The sequence below is a fragment of the Molothrus ater genome, chromosome 20, assembly GCF_012460135.2.
Source record: "Molothrus ater isolate BHLD 08-10-18 breed brown headed cowbird chromosome 20, BPBGC_Mater_1.1, whole genome shotgun sequence".
NCBI lineage: Eukaryota > Metazoa > Chordata > Aves > Passeriformes > Icteridae > Molothrus > Molothrus ater.
Window position 1 is genome coordinate 10,616,901 of NC_050497.2, and position 8,494 is coordinate 10,625,394.

The following is an 8,494-nucleotide window of genomic DNA, read 5'->3' on the forward strand; positions in this document are numbered from 1 at the left end:
GCACCCAAGCCTGAAAAACACAAACTTTTCTCTTTATTTTTTTAAGCAGTCCTGAAATCTGTTTCTAGCCTTAACAAAGCTGCAATCCAGGTTTGTCATCCTACAAGACATCTGATAGGGAAGTTAAATAGCACTCCAGACACGTTTTTTAAAACTTGCTTGGGATGGGAGGAATGTTTGGTGCTATCTCAGCAGGTGCTGAGCTCTGTCTTCACTGTGTGTGTCATGTACAAACTCCCAGGTATTTTGGTGCCTGCACTGACACCTGCCTGCTTTCCCACTTTTGTGTTCAGTGCTTTCTCAAAGTGTGAATGACAAATGACATCTTGAATTCTTGGACCTTTTGAAGACACATTGGGTAACTTGGAATGTTTAACAGAATTTTCAGTATGGTTCTCCTCTACGAAGCTTGCACCTGCTCTTGCAGAGGGAGAGGCAAACATGCTGTTGCAGGGTAGCTAGAGGAAATCACCCGGCAATTTTTTGCTCTCTAGAATAAAGGAGTTAGAAAAAGCCAAGTCTCACAGGGTGAGGCTGGCCTCTGCACCACCCAGCCCTGCTCAGGACAGGTTTTCATTAGAGCTGGTCAGAGGCAAAGCAAACTGGCCAGGAGGGAGAGCCCTGGGAGTGCTCCTGATCCTCCCCACGGCTCTGCCTGCTGCCTATTCCAGCACACTCCTGCTTGCTGTGTGTTCCTAACTCCCAAACAGCAACCCCTGTAATGTCCCAAGGTGAACTTGTGTCAGGAGTGGAGCCAGGCAGGGAGAGAAAGGCTGAACTGGAGAATAAACGCGCCATGTGTCTCTCCTGTTCCAAACCGCCCTAATTTCAAACATCTCGCCTCAACAACGATCTGTTAACGAGCTGCAAGCCAAGAATCTGTCAGAAGAATTTCAATACAATTCTGACAGGATCAGAACTAGACAGACTCAAACTTTACCAACCTGTGGCTAAACCTAAGCTAACGGAGTGAGTGTTTGCCCAGGCAGGAGAGAAGGTGAGCTTACTGGGATCCTCTTCATTGCAACTGAAACTCCCAAAAGCAGACTGATTTGACATATTTAAATTCATAAGAGGAAATGGAGTGTTGATTTGAGTCCAAGAGGATGCCCTCATTTCTTGGAAACTGAAAGAAGAGGTTGAAGCTGGAGCAGACAAGAGGTGAGATGTGAAGGAAGTTCCACAGAGCTCCTGAAGAGCCATTTTCTGAATGGGAGCAGCTTCTGGCAGAGGTGTAGATGTGGGAACACTGTCTCCCTCCGTGGGACAGGATGTCAGCAGAAGGGAGGTGAGGGGGGATTCCCAGTGCAGGTTGGGAATGCACACTTGAGTTATCTGACCTCCCAAACCCTGGAGGCCCTGGGGCCCAGCTGGACACAACGTGCTGGCTCATTCTCAGCATCTGTGTTCCTCTAAAGTGGTGTGGAGCTGCTTTTGCCAGTTGTTTGTAGACCCTCCTGTCTTGTGCCTGGCGTGATTAAAGCCAGCAAAGAGATGGTTTCTCTGTGCCAGGCTCCTGCAGCAGAGGCTTGGGCCATCTGCTGAATGGTCTGTTGTGTTTCTGGTGGCTGCAGCTCTGCTGTTGTGCAACAGCCACGTATGAAAGCTTTAGCCTTTCATGTGAAAAACGGGAAAGACAGATGCAATCTGGGGCTAATATTGCTCTTGTATGCTTTCTGTCATCTCTCAGGAGCTCTCTTGCTGCTGCCTTTCCTCACTCTGAGCACCAGAGCTCCCCTTTTTACTCGATAAAGCAGGCACAGCCACTGTCCCCCAAGTCCAGATCCCCGCTGAGGGTGTTCCTCAGGGCCTCCAGAGGACAGGAACCATCTCCCCACGATGGTTGTGACCTCAGCCTGTGCATATTGACACCTCACAGAAATGACTGTTTGCAGCGGTTTTCCTAGATGCGATTCCAGGTTCAAGCAGATGCACAGTGGGTGTCTGGTTAAACCAGCAAAACCCCTTCATTAGAAAAGTATGGAAAAAAGGTATCAGAAAGATTTAGTGTCTCAAAGAGAATCAGAACCAAATGCCCTGTCTTGCTGGTAGGACGATGGGAGATTTAGGGGTAGTTAGCTTGAGGGGAAAAAAAAAAAAACCAACACCAAAAAGATGAGTAAAACAGGCAGCTCCTGTTTTTTCTATGAAGTTTCTGGGCTACACAGATTTGTAAATGATGGCACTAAATAAGCAGCCATGCCCAAGCTCCCTGAAAGGCTCTGGAATATCAGCAGCTGATGTCCCACAGTGCAGGGACACAATTGGGTCTGTTCCTCCAGACAATACACCTGTCACTGGGAACAGAAAGCTGGCAATTAACGGGGAGGCTCTGTGCTGGGCTTTCATCCCACACAATGAGAAGGGCCTGGAAGAGTGAGATTAAGGCTGGCATGTCCACATGAGATTGCTGAAACCAACCTCACTGAGATTTGGGGGCATTTAAGAAGCAAAAACAAGAAAATAAAACCCTGGTTAAATCTAACTCTGCAAACTAGTTAGAAAGCAAAATAGCACTTGAACAGGATTCTTTGCATTAGAAATGTGAGTCTGGGGATGCAGAGGAAACTTTCTTCTCAGCTGAGATGTCTCGTAGTTGTCAGTATACGACAGGAAATGAAACCAAGGCAGGTTCTGCACTCGAGGGCTGCAGAGTTCTGGCAGCTCTGCATTGCTCAGCCAGGACCAGGAATAAGCAGCAGCCTCCACAGAGAAGATTTTTTACCTAACTAATGCAAGTTCCACACTGGGGACTCCATACCTTGCACTCTGAATGTTTAAAGGTCTCCCAAATGACTGGCCCTACAAAGGCCCTGAAAGCAAAGCAGCAGCACAAGCAGTGTGTGACACAAGCAGTGTGTGACACAGGCAGTGTGTGACACAGGCAGTGTGTGAGACAAGTGGTGTGTGACACAAGCGGTGTGTGACACAGGCAGTGTGTGACACAGGCAGTGTGTGACACAAGCAGTGAGTGACACAAGCGGTGTGTGACACAAGCAGTGTGTGACACAAGTGGTGAGTGACACAGGCAGTGTGTGACACAGGCAGTGTGTGACACAAGTGGTGTGTGACACAAGTGGTGTGTGACACAAGTGGTGAGTGACACAGGCAGTGTGTGACACAGGCAGTGTGTGACACAAGTGGTGTGTGACACAAGCAGTGTGTGACACAAGTGGTGAGTGACACAAGCAGTGTGTGACACAGGCAGTGTGTGACACAAGTGGTGTGTGACACAAGCAGTGTGTGACACAAGCGGTGTGTGACACAAGTGGTGTGTGACACAGGCGGTGTGTGACACAGGCAGTGTGTGACACAGGCAGTGTGTGACACAAGAGGTGTGTGACACAGGCAGTGTGTGACACAGGCAGTGTGTGACACAAGCAGTGTGTGACACAAGCAGTGTGTGACACAGGCGGTGTGTGACACAGGCAGTGTGTGACACAAGCAGTGTGTGACACAAGCAGTGTGTGACACAGGCAGTGTGTGACACAAGAGGTGTGTGACACAGGCGGTGTGTGACACAGGCAGTGTGTGACACAAGCAGTGTGTGACACAAGCAGTGTGTGACACAGGCAGTGTGTGACACAAGTGGTGTGTGACACAAGCAGTGTGTGACACAAGCAGTGTGTGACACAAGCAGTGTGTGACACAGGCAGTGTGTGACACAGGCAGTGTGTGACACAGGCAGTGTGTGACACAAGCTGTGTGTGACACAAGCAGTGTGTGACACAGGCAGTGTGTGACACAAGCAGTGTGTGACATAGGCAGTGTGTGACACAGGCAGGTGTGTGACACAAGCAGTGTGTGACACAAGCAGCGTGTGACACAGGCAGTGTGTGACACAAGCAGTGTGTGACACAGGCGGTGTGTGACACAAGCAGTGTGTGACACAAGCAGTGTGTGACACAGGCAGTGTGTGACATAGGCGGTGTGTGACACAGGCGGTGTGTGACACAAGCAGTGTGTGACACAAGCAGCGTGTGACACAGGCAGTGTGTGACACAAGCAGTGTGTGACACAGGCAGTGTGTGACACAGGCGGTGTGTGACACAAGCAGTGTGTGACACAAGCAGCGTGTGACACAGGCAGTGTGTGACACAGGCAGTGTGTGACACAAGCAGCGTGTGACACAGGCAGTGTGTGACACAAGCAGTGTGTGACACAGGCAGTGTGTGACACAAGCGGTGTGTGACACAGGCAGTGTGTGACACAAGTGGTGTGTGACACAAGTGGTGTGTGACACAAGCGGTGTATGACACAAGCAGTGTGTGACACAAGTGGTGTGTAACACGGGCAGTGTGTGACACAAGCAGTGAGTGACACAAGCTGTGTCAGTGGCTGCTTGTGACCAGCCCTGCGTCTGGAAGGGAGCAGCTGCTAGAAAGGAACTCATTTGGTCAGCAAGTCTCAGACTTTTTTTTCTCCTGGTGCAGGTGTTCTTCCAACACACAGGAATCAGGAAAGCCAGAGGAAAATTAGGAAAATCTTTTCCTTGCTATCAGCTCCATGTCCCCAGGATGCAAGTCAGGACTGAGGAGAGATGTGCATGCTCTGTGTGAGGAGGTGGTTGGTACAGGCAGGCTCTTGAGACCTCCCTGGGCCACCCTGTCCCCTTGGGGAGGTTTTGCTCTGCCTGTGCCCTGTGCCCTCTCCCCTCAGCTTCCTGGGGACATATCCATCACCTGCCAGGCTCTTGATGGGAAGCCTGTAGCATCGGGAAGTTTGGGCAACCCTGATGTGACAGACTTGAAAGGAGAAGGGGAGAGGAAAACGAGAGAAATAGACAAATAGTGGCATTGCAAAAGATGTGTGTGTCTGGCCATAAAATCACATCAGTGCAGACCTCCAGTGTGCAGGGTGAGGAACTTGTTTGGGTACCTGAAGAAAGCTGTGGATGGGAAATGGCAGCTGCCATCCCAGGTCCCAGCTGGGCACTTGACGGCTGCTCCCTGGCCAGTCAGAGGTGGCTGTGCAGGTACAGACCTGTTTTCTAGGCTAGGGGAGTGTGGGGCCAGGTGCTGACCCTGTGCCTGTGTCCAGAGGGGCTGCGAGAGCTGTCTGGATTTTTCCAGGCACTGCTGCTTCTGCCAGCTTGGTCCATGTGAGAGTGGCAGTGTGTGTAAGAGCCTGCTTGGAGTGTCAGGGATGGGATGTCCTGCCCTGAGGGCTCCCTGGGAGCAGGAGCAGGAGCTGTGCCATGGCCTGAGCACTGCAGTGCAGCGTTAGTTGCTTCCTGAGTGCTGATGAATCTCCTTTTGTGGAGAACCTGCAGCAGCACAGGCCAGCAGCAGCTTGAGAAACATTCAGATGTGTGAAAGGGTAAAATAATTGTGCTATGGCAGTGGTGTGACACACTTTCACAGCCCCAGTGCTGGGGAGGGAGGTAAGTCTGCACCTCTTCTACTGAATCAGCCCTTGGGAAACCCTGCCTTGGGTCAAAACTGGTGCTGATGAAACTTTGGGTGACACTAAACCAAGTGAGGAGGAGTTGGGTTAGAGACTGTCAGTTCTGAGCAGCAAACAGCAGGACAAAAAGAGACTGGAGGAGAATAATTTGTACAACTGGGCTAGGGGAATGCTGTTTTGAAGGATAACTCTGCAAGGGACAGACTTGCACATGACTGAGTGATCTCTGACACGCTCTGTGCTTTGTTCCATTTCTCAGTGCATCTTGCTCAGACACATGGCTTCTACTCCATTTGGCAAATATTTGATTTATAAAGATTAACATGTTGCTCGCCCATGTGCTGGGAAGGCTTGTGTGAAAGATGTGCCTTGAGGGTGGCAGCTCAGGGTTTACTCACTGCTAAGGAAACGTCCCCTAAAATGCACCTGAGCTGATTTTTTAAATTGACTGAGTGTAAACAGAACTGCAGCCTATTCCAAACCAAGCTAACCCAAAGTGACAGCATCACCCAAATGGCACAAAACAACTTGCCCTTTGCTCAGCTGCTTGTTAGAGAGATTTACCAGCATTAAAAGTGCTTTGGGATTTTGCCATCCAACCATCCCAAGGTCGTATGTCTGCTTGCCAAGGTCTTCATGTGCTGGACAGACACCTCTTAACTCCAGGAACTCTGTCATCTCTGATTTATGTTAAGGTGTATGCATGAAGGTGATTCCAGAAGCTGAGTTGCCCTAAGGAGACAGCTGACTGCCTTTGTGGGAATTAGTGCTGATACAGGGAGGAGCTGCCAGCACTGATGGCAACGAATCTGCTCCGTGGCAGGGAGCAAACAGCTGGCAGTGCCCATGTGGGCACAGAAATCATCTGGAGAGCTGGGAGGTCCAAAGGAACCACTCTTCCTGGGCTGTACTCTCTGGAGCCTTTTCAGTGTGATTCTAGGTGAAGCCAATGAGATTCCAACTGTTGGTTCCCACTTGCTGGCTGTGACCTTTCCTTTGAAATGCCAGTGGTGCCTTCTTGCCAGGGTCTCTAGAGACATCCTGGATGCCAGCCAAAGCATCAAGTCTTATTTGAAAATTCAGTGTATACTTATGGAAATCAGTTAATGTTTAAATCTAGGTAACTGGTGTAGGTGAGGTTGGAAACCTGGGTGGCATTCAGTGATCACAGGAAACTTCCCTTCACCTCCCTGCATGTGCACAGAGGAAGGTTTATTTGAATATGCAGAGAAGAGTGAGGCTGAGGGCTTGATCCCTTTTCTGATGCTACCAGAAAACCGTACTTTGTGCTCTTACAAAAGGTGATTCATTCTCTCTAAGACACAGGCACAAAGACCACAGTTTTGCTGTGTACTGGGAAACTCTAACTCTCATTAAACCTAATCCAGCCCTAAATTTGAAATCATTTTGCAGTTTCCCTCTGAGTTCTTTGGCCTAAAGCTGGGCTCTGCCTCGTGCCCTTTGCTCTCTCCATTCCCAGGGGAAGCAGGATCCAGTTTTGGCCAAGCCTCAGTGGGCAGCAGAGCCTCCTGCAGGGCTGCCATGCTGCTGGCCGGCCCTTGGCGCTCCGTGCCACGCTGCCAGGGACGCCAGGCCACTTCCAACAGGCACCTAAGCTCCAGAGCAGCTGCCTCCAAGGTCCATTCTTCTGTGGGAGATTTATTGCCAAGAGCAGAGGCGTTGGGATGGGAAAACTGCCTTCATTCCCAGACGAAGACCCTGAAGAACAAAAGCCAGTTGCTGGTGAATCCATGGTGTGATTCAAGCATTTCCTGGGACGGGAGGAGTGGGAACTGTGTGCCTGTTGCTGTAGCAAAGGTGAGTGGGCATCAACCAAAGGAGCAGCTCTGGCTGGTGAGCTGGGGAGTGCCACAGCCATGGGGGTGACCTGGACCCTCCGGCCTTGGCATTCCCCCCGGGGCAGCTGCAGGCTCTGGTGGGAGGAAACGCCGGGATGCTGAAGCTGCTGGGTGAGGACGTTGCACCAGGAGCCCCCTGGACATCTCTAGAGCTGCCCCCCTTCAGCTGCACTCCTGGGCTGTTTGGGGCTCTCTCTGCCGTGAGGATCCCGAGTCACTCCCCCACTCCCTGATTTCTTTGCCATGATCATGTGCCAGGTTTTCTGGGAAGGTTTACTGGACACTTCTATGGAGCAGTGACCGCCCGGGAAGAAGATCCCGGCGCTGCTGGCACAGCGGAGCAGGGAGGGCTGTGAGTGCTTTGATGTTGGTGATGGGGTGGGCTGGAGGGGCGTCCTGGGGGCCATGTGGGGTGAGGACGGGGGCAGTGGGGTGCGGGTGCCCAGCAGCGCCCCGGGAATTCGGAGTCACCGTCCCGCTGCCCAGCGGGCCCGGAGCGAGCAGGGAGCGGCGGCACCTGCGGTGTGCGGGGCCCGGCGGGGCTGCGAGGGGCGGCGTGCGGGAGATGTGCGGAGAGGGATGCGGAGAGGGATGCGGAGAGGGATGCGGAGAGGGATGCGGAGCGGCTGCGGAGCCGTGGTCCCTCGGAGCGGAGCGGACCGGCCGCGGTTCCCGCTCTCCGCCGCTCCGGACACCGCAGCTCCGTGCCCCGCCGGGCTCTCGCCCTTGTCCCGCCGTGGCCGTGCAGGAGCTCGGCCCTGCCCGGGCTCCCCGGGGCGGCCCCAGACCCGGGGTGCCCTGAGCCACCGGGCTCTCCCAGCTGGGACACCGGGCTCTCCCCGCAGGGACACCGGGCTCTCCCTGCATGGACACCGGGCTCTCCCCGCTGGGTTACCGGGCTCTCCCCGCTGGGTTACCGGGCTCTCCCCGCTGGGTTACCGGGCTCTCCCGCAGGGACACCGGGCTCTCCCTGCATGGACACCGGGCTCTCCCAGCTGGGACACCGGGCTCTCCCCGCTGGGACACCGGGCTCTCCCCGCTGGGTTACCGGGCTCTCCCGCAGGGACACCGGGCTCTCCCTGCATGGACACCGGGCTCTCCCTGCATGGACACCGGGCTCTTCCCGCAGGGACACCGGGCTCTCCCAGCTGGGACACCGGGCTCTCCCAGCTGGGACACCGGGCTCTCCCCCCTGGGACACCGGGCTCTCCCCGCTGGGTTACCGGGCT